The sequence below is a fragment of the Gekko japonicus genome, unplaced genomic scaffold (assembly GCF_001447785.1).
Source record: "Gekko japonicus isolate JY-2015 unplaced genomic scaffold, Gekko_japonicus_V1.1 scaffold79, whole genome shotgun sequence".
Lineage (NCBI taxonomy): Eukaryota > Metazoa > Chordata > Lepidosauria > Squamata > Gekkonidae > Gekko > Gekko japonicus.
The window spans coordinates 967,191-982,289 of record NW_015167530.1 but is presented as its reverse complement, the minus strand read 5'-3'; the positions used below and the strand labels follow the sequence as shown (position 1 = coordinate 982,289).

At 46.5% G+C, this 15,099-nt stretch overlaps 1 protein-coding gene across 2 annotated transcripts in view; it reads right to left on the bottom strand.

The window, feature by feature from the left end:
- The window catches only part of MYL9 (myosin light chain 9), a 30,433-nt gene extending 16,914 nt beyond the window's left edge, over positions 1 to 13,519 (bottom strand). The window contains exons 1-2 of one of the 2 annotated variants that reach the window (XM_015413413.1): positions 13,312 to 13,519; positions 1,576 to 1,620 (exon numbers count right to left, since the gene is read on the bottom strand). The gene's annotated coding sequence lies outside the window, so the exon portion shown is untranslated. The remainder of the gene's footprint in view (positions 1 to 1,575; positions 1,621 to 13,311) is intronic. The other variant, XM_015413412.1, reaches the window with a different exon arrangement.
- Positions 13,520 to 15,099: the final 1,580 nt, after the last annotated feature.

Below are 15,099 nucleotides of genomic sequence, written 5' to 3'. Positions count from 1 at the left end.
TGTCGTAGAATTAGGGCCTGGATTGAGCCTCAGCCCCCTGCTAAACCTGATACTTAATTTTTACAGTAAATTAGCCTCTATAGTAGAATCTTTGGTTTGGTTTCCCAGGAAGTTTCAGAACTTTGCGGGTGCTGTGGCCTTCTGGTACAGATAACTCTGTACATGACTTTTGCCTTAGAGGATGTTTATACATTCCAGAAGTTAGTGGTGTCACTAACAGAATCAAAAGAGGGTATCTGAAACTAGCTTCCTTGACTCTCCTTGACTTTCTGTGAGCTTCCTGACCCCAAAGATAGAGAGAAGGGGGAGGGATTTGGGTCCGATCTTCTGTCACATCCATAGTAGTCCTACATGATGGGCACAGCAGTCAGTTTGTTAGCAGCTATAGGTCCAAGAAAGACATACTATATCTCTGGTTTACTAATGAGGCTGGCCATCAACAGGCTCCATGTGAGACCTCGATGACTAGTCCAGAATGTTCTGAGTTTTATACAAGTGCACTATTTTAAGTATTGGGTTGAAATATTCTGTGCTGAATATTGAAATGCTACACTGAATACTGAAAATGAAATGCTACAAAGTGTTTTCTGTCTTAAGAGTGTATAATGGAATAAACTGAGCTTCGTTTAAGAACGACTGTCTTTCTCTGTACTAGAGTCAGTCCCTTGCCAGTCTCCACCCAACCAGTGAAAGGACTCGAGGGAACTGGGGAGGTCCCAGGAAAAGCCCTGGGTCCCAGAATCCCTCAGCATCACCCTTATCCAAAAATACTGCAAATGGCTCACTTTTTCTCTTGAAAGATTAACCTGCCTTGGGGCTAGGGTTGCCAACCTCCAGGTGGGGGGCTGGGGTTCTTCTGGAATTACAGTTGATCTCCAGATTAAAGAAATGGCAGCTTCAGAAGGTGGACTGCTGCGTGACACCATGTCCCTGCTGAGCCCCCTCCCCTCCCTAAGCCCTCCCCTCTCAGATTTCTCCAGGACTTTCCCAAGCTGGAGTTGGCAACCCTACGGCTGGGGAATGTCTCCATAGGAGCTTCCCACATTCTAATTTCAGGTGTAAACACTACAAGTTGTCTTTCTAGGAGTGAGAATAGGGCTAAGGGTGGACATTACTCCTGCCCCTATGAAAGTAAGTGAAGTGTAGTAGTTGGGGCACCAGACTATGACGGGGGGGGAGGGGGGCTGGATTCAAATCTCTATTTAGATCCCTCTCAACCTGAGGATGAAGGGAAGAACTGTGTGTATTCCTCTTAACTCCTTGGAGAGAGGGCACAATCCAAACCACGTAACAGAGAGTGCCCTGTCTCTTTTGTACAACCTGTCCCACCTACACCATGGATGACCAGGAGGAGCTAAGAAAAGCCACAATGCTGAGGTTGAGAGGTATGACTTGACATTATTCATATAAGTGCCATCAGCAACAGTCCTCTTAATTGCTACTAAAATATTTATTTGTTTAAAACCAGTGGGCATCATAAGACGGGACCTTCCGCGCTGATGGCTAGATAGAACCTCCATGCTCAGGGGCGGTACATCAGTTCCTGAGAAGTACCAGTAGGGGGAGGGCTATTACCTTCACGCCCTGCTTGCAGGCTTCCTCTATCCATTTGGTTGGTCACTGTGGGAAACAGGATAATAATTGTAAATAACAGCAAGGTTGTCCTTATCAGCTGCTACTAGATAAGGAGAAGGAGAATTTGTTCATCTCCTCACCCTCATTGCCTTACCCAAGAAACAGTGGAAGCTGTTACAGTTTCTTTGCGAACTAGGGAATGGAATTGTCTCTTGGCTCTTAACCGGCCTTTCCCTGGGGACCGCTATTCTAGGAACACCAGCTCAGAGCTGGCCCCCGGAAGGATTCCAGAAGAACAATGCAGTGGTTGTTATTTGTGTCCTCCTCACCCCAACCTGCAGAAACCAATACAAGGTAACTGCGTCTATGTGCAGTCCCCTGTGCTGATTTTTTAGTTTGCCATGCTTTTTCTGGAGGTGGGAGCCCTCGCTCCCCCACACTGGTCCAGGAAATTCTCAAACTGGTCTTGGCGCCGCTTCCTTCACTGCCCTGCGATACTTTGTTGGGAACTTTCCCTATGGACCTCACTACACAGAAACAGACATCTGAGGACTCAACTTGCCCAGCCTCTTGTTCTGGAACTTAAATTTTTTAAAAATAAAAACCCCTCCTCTGCATACTTTTCATTTACAGAGCTGATAAGAGTATGCCCAGCAGTTTCCCTTGGAAGGGAGGGAGTTGCTTAGCAAGGAGAAAAAAAACCCTTAGACAATTATTGCTGAGCTCAAAGGCTGGTTTGTTAGTGAAGACAGGGAGGGAGATGATTAGTTCAAGGCTGAGATACACCTCCCATTGCAAAGAGGATAAAAGCCTCTTTGTCCTCCAGCCTACAGCGGGAAGTTACCCAACATTACATTTGTCACCAGCTGCCTCTTTTCTACTAACCCTTATGACTGACAAAGCTACCGCTGGCCAGAGTGATGCTAGCGTTCCGGACCTTCTCCACTGTGTTCAGTAGACTTGCAGCCTTGCAGTCCCTCTTGAGAAGCAGACTTGGGTCTTTCAGTAAAGGTTTTGCATATACTGACAGGTGCTCCACGGCTCCTATTCAGGCTGCACCTGCAGCTATGCAATCTGATCATACGCACACAAACGGATGAAGTTGCCTTATACTGAGTCAGGCCACCAGTCTGCCCTAGCTGACTGTGCCTCTGCAGGGTTTCAGACACAGAAAGATCTTGCTCACCCCTGTAGCCTTTTTAAAAAAATCTCTAAACTGGAAACGTTGAGGATGGCACCTGGGACTTTCCACATGCCAAAGCATGAACTCCGCCAGAGGTGCCAGCCCTCTAGTTCTCCTTTGCAGATAATGTATTTCCTTTCGTCTTCCATTTCCCCAAGCCTCCTTCTCTTCGGCAGCCCCTGGCAATAGTCCCTACATTCCCCAGACAGTTGCAGATATATTCCTTTTACCACAGCAGGATTTTTCATACCCTTCACCTGTATTTATAATATAATACATAATTTAAATGGAATATCCATTTCCCCACCTTGTTTACTGATGTCTGCTGTGCTCTGAATCTGTTACAAACACTGGAACTGATTTGTCAATAACATTGATTTGGCCAGCACAATATAACCATCCTGTCAGCCATCATTGGATCAGAGAGTTGGAAGAGGTCATACAGGCCATCTAGTCCAACCCCCTGCTCAATGCAGGATCAGCCTAGAGCATCCCTGACACATGTTTGTCCAGCCACTGCTTAAGGACTGCCAGTGAGGGGGAGTTCACCACCTCCCTGGGCAACTGATTTCTTTGCTGAACTACACTTACTGGGAGAAAAACACCCTAATATCTAGCTGGTACCTTTCTGCCCATACTTTTAAACCATTATGGCGAGTCCTATCCTCTGCTGCCAACAGGAACAGCTCCCTGCCCTCCCCTAAGTGACAGCCCTTCAAATACTTAAAGAGAGCAATCATGTCCCCCCTAATAATTGTTATTAATGTTTTTATTGCTTTTACCTTGTTTTATATGGGCTTTGCCCCTTGTAAGCCGCCCTGAGCTCGCTTTGCGGGGAGGGCGGGGTAAAAATCCCAATAAATAAATAAATAAACCTCCTCTTCTCCAAACTGAACGTTCCCAAGTCCCTCAGCCTTTCTTTGTAGGGCTTGGCCTCCAGGCCCCTGATTGTTGCTCTCCTCTGCACCCACTCCACTTTCTCCACATCGTTTTTGAGTTGTGGCCTCCATTACTGCACACAGTACTCCAGGTGCAGCCTGAAAAATGCAGTGTACAGCGGGACTAATCTGCCCCAAGACCTCATTAGCCTTTTTTGCTGCTGTATCACAGTGACTGCTCATATTTGGCTTACAGTCCACCCATACCCCCAAGGTCTTGTTCACACATACTGCTACCCGGAAGTGTATCCCCCATCCAGTATGTGTGCTTTGTCCTATTAGTCTTCATGACTTGGATACACTAGAGCATTTGGCTGTGTGGAAGGATTTCTACCCACAGAGCATGACTTTCTTGACCTTCTACAGATGCAGCCTAAACTGCCTCCCATGCTGCTTCAGGGGATATTCTGGGGTAGTGGGAAGGGGGAGGTGGGAAAGTTATGATATCTAAGATTAAAGGTGTGCTTTCTGGGCATTAGAAAAACAGTGTGTCCAAAGTGTTTCACGTAGGTTATCTCAGTATTCCTTTTAAAACCCTTTTAACACAGGCTGTGCCTAGGGTTGCCAACACTGGACAGGGAAATTTCTGGAGATTTGGGGGTGGGGTCTGAGGAAAAGCAGGGTTTGGGGAGGGAAGGGAACCTCAGTGGGGTATACTGCCCTGGAGTCCATGCTCCAAATCAGCCTTTTTTCTCCAGGGGAACTGATCTCTGTCATCTGGAGACAAGTTGTAATCAATGTTCCCTCTAAGCTATGGAGCCCTGTGAGCAAAAATTCCACTTTGTGAGCTACTGGCATTTAAGCTGTGAGCAGGAGCTTTGGCTGCTGCATAAATTAGTTTGCTCTGGAGCCATCCCTTCCTGAGCTAAGACAAAAATGTGTGAGCCAGAGGCTAAAAAACTGTGAGCTAGCTCACACTAACTCAGCTTAGAGGGAACACTGGTTGTAATTCCAGGGAATCTCCAGGCTGCACCTGGATGTTGGCAACCCCATTTGTGAGCAAGCCCCTGCAGCTAACAGATGGACTTTGTCTTTCTCATCCCATCATCTCAAGAGCAATGACCTAGTTCAGATGTAACACCAAACCATGGCTGACCTTTATGTGAACAAACAAGCCAGAGGCATTTCTGTACTCCCTCCCCCACGGCCTGATTAAGCATTTCTGCTTTGGTGGCAAACCATCATTCATCACCAAAAGCATGGCTGGTACTTGGTCTTGCAAACCAGGATTCTAAACCAGGAGTAAACAACGGTTTGGGATTCTGAGTTGCAGGGCAGTCACAAGCCATGGCTGGGTGACTCCAACATGATGACAAATTATAATTTGCTTTGATGGCAGAAGTCTTTCATTATATTATCTCTTAAAACAGGAGAGGGAGGAAAAAAACAGACTGAGTGCACTTGAGGATACCCCCCAGACTCATTCATGTAGTGGCATACCATGACTGCTGCATTTGGAACATAACTGAAAACAAAAAGGGGTGGGACTTAACCCAAGCTGAATTGAATTAAGAACCAAAAAGGATAAGAAGATCTAAGGGTATAGGTCCAATGATTCTGTTAGTCAAGTTAAAAACATTAAATATTAAGAGATATGTGAAAATACACATCTGTTTATTACAAAGTGCACTACAAAACAGATATTGGCCCTGGTGATAGCCTCAATTAAGAATCACATTGTACAGTGACAACCAAAAATAACCATTATTGACCCCGATCATACGTGTTTCAGCCCATTGGCCTTCCTCAGTGTTCAAACAAATGATATTACAGAATGGCTCCTGACATTACAATGCAACAATCATTATTTATAAATTAACCAAGATGAATTTTTTTGATGTTTATTGTCTATGACCAAAGGCAAAGATATTAATCAGAGGCCTCATTCTTGATAGTTTGCTGCCAAGATCAGGTACGTTTGCCTGTAGTAATGGTTCAACTTGGGTACCTTTCTCGCTTGGTCAGAAATACTCAATGTAGCCAGGAGCCAATGGTGATGTAATAGCATTTGGAACATGCCAGTGTTTTCCAGTTAGGCTTGCCAGGTGACCAAGATCAGTTCTGGAGAAAACTGCTGCTTTGGAGGGTGAACTCTATGGCACTGTGCCCTGCCCTGCCCAGGTTCCACCCCCCAAATCTCCAGGTGTTTCCCAGAACAGAGCTGGCAGCTCTGTTTTCAGTGGAGGCAGTTCGTGGTAAATCATGGAGTATGCATGCATGTGTGAATGGACCAAGCTGCTTCAAAGGCCTGTGCTTTTACCTGGGAACATGGCAGCTTTCTAAAATTTCTAATACCTCAGTCCTAAGAATGATTGCACCAGCAAAACGGTGGGTAGGGTCAGGCACTTGGAGTCCTGATGCTGAGAGAGAACACCACATTGATAATGTAGTGGTATTGCTAACACTCATCTGCAGGACAGCAACGGTTTTCTTATGCTTTCGCCACATTAGAGCTCATTCCTGCCCCGCTCCAGTGGCATATATAATATATAATAATTTCACTATTTCATTTCATGGTTTTTATTTAGAATAATTGGAATGGATATGGCTATACCTATGGCCCATCATTAATACCAGTAACACAATTACAAACATATAAGGTAATTCTAGTTTGAAAAAATCATTTGTTGAAATTAATAAGGATTTAGTATACATTTGAAATAATAGTTTGAGTTTCTTTTTCCCTCCCCCCCCCATTTTTATAATTTCAGGATACAACATCTGGTCTTTATATAAGTGTACTAAAGATCTTGTATACATATGTTTGAATGTGTGTCTACTATGTTGTAATAGTGACCACTGAGGAAGGCCCTGTGAGGCCGAAACGAGTTTGGTCTTCAGTTAGAAAGTGTTGACCCATCATGTGTATTAATATTTGATATGCTTTTATTAGTCTGATACTTGGGGGAAATATTTAACCCGAATATATTTTAATATGTGTACACCCTAATAAATTTTGTACTTTTATAATTTACATGGTCAGCTTAACCCTTCTGGTTCGCAGTGTTATCTTGGGTTGAGTTTTCCCCTCCCCCCCCCTTTTTTCCAGTTCCTCTCTCCATTGAGCCTACCAGAGAGAGAGATTAGGTGTGTGAAAGCCCTTCGGACTAGTTGCTGCTGCTTCTCACTCACACGCCTGGGCGAATGTGCAGCCATCACCGCTTGCTTGCCTTCCTTCCCCCTCTGGTTGGCAGCAGCAGGTAAGCGAACAGTGTCTGGCAGAGGGGAGGCAGCTGTGGTGGCTGCACAACGGGGGCCTTGCCAGCTGCCCAGTGATGCCAACCCCTGATGCTGGCCTTGCTGATAAGGTGGGAGGCAAGGTACTGCTTGGCTCTGGCATCATCATCTCAACCTCTCATGTTAAGCTGGGTGCTGTTTTTGCTGTGGTGTTGCAAGCAAGTTGCCAGAGTTTTGTGAAGGCACAAGACTGGGATGTGAGGAATCTGAACTGTTGCTCGTACAGCCGAGATAAAAACGAACCCACAGAGAGCAGGATTATGCAAAGAATGTTATTCTGCAAAGTGGCACTGACAGTGGTTTCGTCTGTATCTGCGGTTTAGCGGTCCCATCCATGCTTTGCTCTCACTTGTGTCTTTGAAGCAGATAAATGGTTCCCCATTCCCAGTCTGCAGTGCAATACTAATTCCAGTGAAGGAAGAAAAACTGAGCCCTGGTTCACACATGCAGGGGAAATTAATTGGCAATGAGGTGGCGGAGACCTGTGGTGGAAGAATGGCTTGTGCCGCTATAGACTGGTGTTATCACTTTAAGGTGTCTTAATGGAGCTGTGAAAGGAAAAAATGGACTAAAAAGCCTTCATTTTTCCAGGCTCGTAGCCAACACATATAACTACATCCACTGTCATCCATTAAACACAGAAAAAACCTTCAATGACGTGGGGGGAAAGATGCATGTGAAAAATATGTAAAAATCCAAGGAATGTAAAACAGAGAGGACAAGCTTTTCCAGAATAGAAAGCTGTTTTGAATATCTTTATCAGCTCAGTCTCTCTGTAGATATTCATCACAAATCACTTCAAGAAGCACTACAGGAATGACAATAATATGGATCAACGCAGTATCTCTCTAATGTCTTCCCAATATATATATGTGGAGAAGAAATTCAGCATACTTCAGTGGTCCAAGTGATAATATTGCCTTGGAAATGGTTCACCTTCCTATGGTCCCAGTGTGAAATAGCTGGACTAGACTAGCAAGGTCTGAGTTCAGATGCATATTTTGTCATGAAGGCTCTTTGAAGGGAGGAGATCAGGTGTGTTCTCCTGAGCTCCTTGGAAGGAGGATGAGAAAAAATATGTAATGAATCCCAAAGGACCAGCCCACTTTAAGCCCAGTTCACCAGATATTGCTACTAGTGGGTACAAGTTAATGTCTATTATTCCTCCCTCCATAAATCTTAGAATCTGATAAAGCATATGTCTTTTCTCAGTACTGAAGGATTTCCTAGGATAATTTTCAAACTAATGATCTTCTATGCTTCTAAGACCACTCTCAGTGTCTCTTGGTGCTGGTCATATATATTCTATGTGCTGTAAAGGTAAAGGTTCCCTTGCTCGAAAGCCAGTCTCTAGGGTTGCGGTGCTCATCTCCGTTTCAAAGCCGAAGAGCCAGCGCTGTCTGAAGACATTTCCATGGTCATGTGGCCGGCGTGACTAAACACCAAGGCGCACAGAACACTGTTGCCTTCCCACCAGAGTGGTACCTATTTATCTACTTGCAATTTCTTGCTTTCAAACTGTTAGGTTGGCAGGAGCTGGAACTAGAGACGGGAGCTCACTCCATCCTGCAGCACCCGGGTATCGAACTGCTGAACTACCAACCTTCCACAGCCTGCAGTTCAGCATCTTAACCATTTGAGCCACCGTAGCTCCATTCTATGTGCTGTACTGCAGTAATATTAACCAAGCCTGGGGGTTTATATCCTACTTTTGATACACCAGACAGGACATTCTCCCATGGTCAGCACTAAGATCTCTCTAAGTTAAAAAGAGCAATTTGAATGGTGCCTGGAAACAAACTAGGAGCCAATGCAGCTCTTCATCTACGGGTGAAATACATCGCTAAAGTAGATCCCAGAGTTAAGACCCTGGTTACTACTGTATTTCTGGAAGAGCAGAAGTGTCCAAACACTTTCCAGAAGCCAATGCAGTCTCTTGGCTAGAGCAGGGGTCCCCAGTGTAGCGCCCATGGGCACCATGGCACCTGCTGACACTTTTCCTGATGCCTGCCAATTGTTTTTAGGGAGTGGGTGAGGTCAGGCAGGGCTTTTATTTATCATTTATTTATTTATACTTATATTTATACCCTGCCCGCCCTGTAAACAGGCTCTGGGTGGCTTACAAAAGACGGCAAGATATGCCGATTTCACATAACCCATAAACTATTAAAATAGCATAAAACATACTTTGCTCAGCACTGGCCACTGGAGACTTGATTGGCTGTGCAGATTTTAAAAAACATTGCTTTGGCAGTCGCTGCCACCACAGCACAAAGATCTTCACTGTGAGTTGAAAGGTAAGCAGTGTGGCAGCCATTTTGTGGCTGGCCCCACCTACTGCAGCAGGTATTTTTGTGGCTGCACCCACCATGTTGTGTCAGAACTCCAAAGGTGCCCGTGGGCTCAAAAAGACAGGGGACTCTTGGGCTAGAGTGAAGGGCAAGGATCTGGGAGACCCGGGTTTGATTCCCTGCTCTGCTATGGAAGCCTACTGGGTGACCTTGGGCCAGTCACACACACTCAGCCTAACCTACCTCATAGGGTGCTTGTGATGATAAAATGGAGGTGAGGAGAAGGATGTGAGCTGCTTTGGGACCCCATGTGGGGGAAAGGCAGAGTATAAATGAAGTAAAACAAACAAATAAAAAAGAGACAGAATCCTCATAAAAGACAGTAGCTCTGAAAAATGTTTGGAAACCTCAGTGTTTACTGAATTCTGTAAGTGATCCATCCAAACATGGAAAAGTGCGGCAAGATGCTGCTGGTGCCCCAGGAGACAATGGTGAGAGGCAGTCCAGGACCATAGACATCGTTTAGGTGTTATACACAAAGCTGGATCTAATGGCCCTTCAGCACTGAAGGCCTGACTTTTGGATACTGGAATGGGCCTGGGCCATGTACTGCCTCAATAGCCAAGTGATCACCTATCCTCTGCATGATCTGGATTAAACTCCTGGTTATGGGCTCCTGTGGATGAGGCTGATTCACAAATATAGTCAGTGTGGGGATAGTGGTTAGAGTGTCAAAATAGGACCTGGGAGACCCAGGTTCAAATCCTCCCCCCTCTTCCTTGGAAACTTGCTGGGTGCCCCCGGGTTAGTCTCGCAACCTCAGTCTAGCCTAGTGAGAATAAAACTGAGGAGAGGAGAGCAATGTAAGCTGGTTTGGATCCCCACTAGGGGGGGGGAGGGAGGGAGTCCATTCAGAGTTCCTCCCAGAGGCCTGTATTTCAAAGAAGATTGGAATAAGGAAGTGCCCTCTGCACCCAAAATGAGGTTTGGACCTCCACACTCGGGGCCGGCTCCAGGGTTTTTGTACTCTAGGTGAGGCAACCTTCTGGTGCCCCCCCATGCATGCTCACCAATTATGGGGTTGCCAACCTCCAGGCTGAGAAGGAAGCCCAGCTGCTGAGTGCATGCCACACACACACACACAGAAATAAAACCATGCAAACACAATAAAGAACTTGTCATTTTCTTTGTACATGGTATTGAAAATTTGCTTTAAGTAGAGATGCTCACTCGCATCCCCCCACCCCCCTTCCTCCTTCAGGATCCTGTACAACTGTCGAGAGAAGGAGAAGGAAGGAAGGAAGGAAGGAAGGAAGGAAGGAAGGAAGGAAGGAAGGAAGGAACTTTAAATGTTCTGCACCCCAGAGTAAGCTTTAGACCACCACAAGTCTTACATCCCCAGACTTCAGGGCCTTTGCCCTGTAAAGTGATCATCACTATTTATGGTAATATCTGCAAGGAACCAGCTTCAACCTCATTCCCATCCAGTCCATTATTGTCTCCAAGCACTCCTGGAGGGAATCCACTGCCCCTCTAGGATCACGTCTAGGGAAAAGATGGAACCGTCTGTCATTCGCATTCCTATAAAACCTAATTGCAAAATGTGAAATAGTCATAAATAATATAAGAACATAAGAGACGCCAATGTTGGATCAGGCCAAAGGCCCATCCAGCCCAACACTCTGTATCCCCTATACCTTGTGGCTAATAGCCACTGATGGACCTCTGCTCCATATGCTTATCTAATTCCCTTTTGAAGCCGTCCATGCTTGTAGCCGCCACCACTTCCTGTGGCAGTGAATTCCACGTGTGACTCACTCTTTGGGTGAAGAAGTACTTCCTTTTATCCGTTCTAACCCGACCACTCAGCAATTTCATGAAGTGCCCACGAGTTGTTGTATTGTGAGAAAGGGAGAAAAGTACCTCTTTCTCTACCTGCTCTTTTCCATGCATAATCTTATAAACCTCAATCATGTCTCCCCTTAGTCGTCGTTTCTCCAAGCTAAAGAGACCTAAGCGCCTTAACCTTTCCTCATAGGGAAAGTGTTCCAACCCTTTTATCATTCGAGTTGCCCTTTTCTGCACTTTTTTCAAAGCTATAATATCCTTTTTAAGGTGTGGCGACCAGAACTGCACACAGTATTCCAAATGAGGTCGCACCATTGATTTATATAGGGGCATTATGATATTGGCTGATCTGTTTTCAATACCCTTCCTAATAATCCCCAGCGTAGCATTGGCCTTCTTTATTGCAGTCACATACTGTCTCGACATTTTCAGTGAGTTATCTACTACGACACCAAGATTTCTCTCTTGATCAGTCTCTGCCAGTTTAGACCCCATCAATGTGTATTTATATTTAGGATTTTTGGCTCCAATGTGCATCACCTTGCACTTGGCCACACTGAACCCCATTTGCCATGTTGCCGCCCACTCGCCCATCCTTGACAGATCCCTTTGGAGTGCCTCACAATCCTCACTGGTTTTCACCGCCCTGAAAAACTTCATATCATCCACAAATTTAGCCACTTCACTGCTTAGTCCCAACTCCAAATCATTAATGAACAAGTTAAAAAGCAGTGGACCAAGTACTGATCCCTGCGGTACCCCACTGCTTACCACCCTCCACTGAGAAAATATGTGTACCTATGAGCAAGGAGCTGCAGTGGTTCAAGTGGTTAAGACGCTGAACTGCAGGCTGTGGAAGGTCAGTAGTTCAGCAGTTCGAGACCTGAATGTGCTGCATGACGGAGTGAGCTCCCGTCTCTAGTTCCAGCTCCTGCCAAACTAGCAGTTCGAAAGCAAGAAATTGCAAGTAGCTAAATAGGTACCACTACAGTGGGAAGGTAACAGCGTTCTGTGCGCCTTGGTGTTTAGTCATGCCAGCCACATGACCACGGAAACGTCGTCGGACAGCGCTGGCTCTTCGGCTTTGAAACGGAGATGAGCACCGCAACCCTAGAGTCGGATTTGACTGGCTTTCGAGCAAGGGAACCTTTACCTTTACCTATGAGCATGTGTAGAATGCATTCTGATCACCACTGAGCACCTATATCTTCCCCCTCCTCTCAAACCCCACATCTAGAACTGATGGTTTGGTTTTCCGTGTCAAAGAGCATTCTTGAGCCCTCTTTGAAGGGTGTAATCAGATGGGTGCTATCAGATACAAGTTCCATGCAACTTGCTCACAAACCATCATCTGAGCCCATGTAGTCCAATGGCAAGCCCAGGCAGGCTGGCGGGGCCACTGTCCAGTGCATGGACTGCCATTCAACCCTACCCCATCCCCAGGCCCCAAGCTGCCTTTTGCTCAGCCGCACCACTGATGTGTCCTGGGGACCTTCCGCATGCAGAGTAGATGCTCTACCATTGAGCCAGGGCCCCACCCCAAGAGTGGGCACCTCATCATTGACATTCCCCGCCCTCCTCCTTGGGTTCAGCATTTAAATCAGGTGGAGCCTCAGAAATCAACCACCTCTTGGGAGCGGGGGGGGAGGGGGGCATGTCTGTGAAAGCAAATCAGGATGCCCTCCCCATCATGCCTTTCATTCAGACCCACCAAATGAGACTGAACAGTGTGCAATCCAACTTCACCAGTCCCCTTCCTCAGGCTGGATGCCACAAGAATATTGAAACCCTTTAAAAAGAGAAAGGGGAAATCCCCCAAGACCCAGGAGGCTGCTAACCACGTGTGCCTATGCAATGTTTCAGAAAGGAATTAAGGACCCAGTCTGGCACCAAAGATCACCTCTTGACTATTAATCTGCTGCAACCCCACCCCACCCGAAATGTGCAGCCTTAGACCCTTGCCCTGGCATAAACTTTCCTGGATCGGAGCCCACTGCATCAGATCAAGCAAATTCCAGAGGGTGTATATCTCTGTTAGTCTGTTGAAACACACACACACACCCCAACCCAGACGGTATTAGTAATTACTCTGGACTGATGGATGAGGCGACCCAGCAGAGCGATCTAGTGCGTATGACACTCCTATCATGGTCCTCTCATCGTTATTTCTCTGCGAAAGGGAAGTCTCCCTTTACCCACCCACGCATGTCTTAAGCAGAAGTCAAGGAAGCGCCCTTACCTGCCTCAGACGGAAACCTGCGCGAACCCTTCGAGGTGGACAAAAGGGTTTCCGATTCCCGCAAAGAGATGCAATTAACTAGCTGTTGTTTTAATCTCCCCCGTTTGGGCTCGAGCGGGATCAGACGGCGGGAGCAGCCAATGGAGGAGAGAGTTTGCCCAAACTGTTCCCTCCCACCCCAAAGGATTTGGCCATACAAGGCGAAAGAATGCTGAGCGCCGAGGGGTGGCAGCAGCCCAGCTGTGGGACGCTGGATTTGGGTCTGGGAGAAGGCAGAGGAGGGGAGGGGAGGCGAGGATTCTGCCTTATATAGATGAAAGCGCTTGGGAGGCGGGAGGGCGGGAGCCACGGGGGGTCCCTGGGCGTTGGGGGCAGGCAGCCCGGGACGCCGCCGAGAGGCAGCTTCCTTTATAAGGGTACAAGCCTTTGATGCTGCCTGGGTGCAGGCGCTCGAAACAAAGATATAAAAATAAAATGCCAAAAAAAAAAAAAAAAAGCCTGAAGCTGGTAGGGCACACTGGCATAGCTGGCATTTTTTCCTACGCGCAGTTTTTGGCTGCAGGGCTGTGATGTTCCCTGCTGTTTCCTTGTACAGGATTAAAAACAAACAGGTAAAAAGTTTTGTTTTTAAAAGAGCAGTTTGCCTTCACTTAACCCTTGCTGATTTTGAGCGAGCACAGGTCCCTGCGCAGACCCCCCCCCTCCTGGCAGAGTGTGGTACTGCAGCTGTGGCGAACTGTGCCGCCGCCACCCAATAGCCACTTATCTGCGGGAGAGTTTATCACAAAAATGCAGGAGCTTTGGACATGAGAGCCTCTTTTTGATTTTGTGTTGCTACTATGTAGCACATTTTCATCCCATCCTTCGAGGAGCATACATCACACACACCCCCACACACAGATTTTATTTTTGGTGGTGTTGGTGGAAAGTGCCCTCAAGTTGCAGTCAATTTATGGCGACCCTGTAGAGTATTTAATGCAGGCGATATTAAGATAGGCATTGTCATCGCCTGCATCTGCATAGAGACCCTGGACTTCCTTCATGGTCTCCCATCCAAGCACTAACCAAGGCTGACCCTGCTTATTTTCTGAGAGCCGATGAAATCTGGTTAGCCTGGGCTGCTGCTAAAGTTTCTATTTTGACAACAATCCAATGAGGAGATTAGGCAGAGAGGAAGGGACTGGTCTAAAATCACTCAGCGAATGTTGTGATAGAGACCGTAGAGATCTGAACTCAGGCCTTTCCTTTCAGCTGTCTAACCATTACATTTAAATAGCTTTCTATACTAGAAGGTCACCCTATTCACCACTTATCTACCTGCCTGGTATAGATCTCAAGGAAGATTGTTTAGATATAGAAAAAAATGAAAGGGCCCATTCTCAGCCCCTTCCTTATATCCTCACAACAATCCTGTAGGATAGGTAAGACTGAGAGAAAGTAGACTTAGAATCACTTCATGGTTCGGGTGGGATTTGAACAACGACTTCCTTTGCCCTGTGGGATTAGACTCCCTTCAAAATCCAATTCGGGGGTATGATGATATCATCTGGGGTGGAGCCCCCCCCCCTCCAGCCTTATAAATTTGAGCAGAAAGTCCAGATCCTCGATACACACATGATGGAGAAGTCAGCTGTGGCTAACCTTTTAAAAACCTTACCACACTGTCCTAGGTACAAGTAAGGCAATCAAGTGGAACAGAAAGGGCAGTGGGGAGAGGAGGAAGCCACAAGAAACTTTTTTACTTTTGGGCATAGCAGACGGCAGAAAGGGGTTGATTGCCATCTGGAT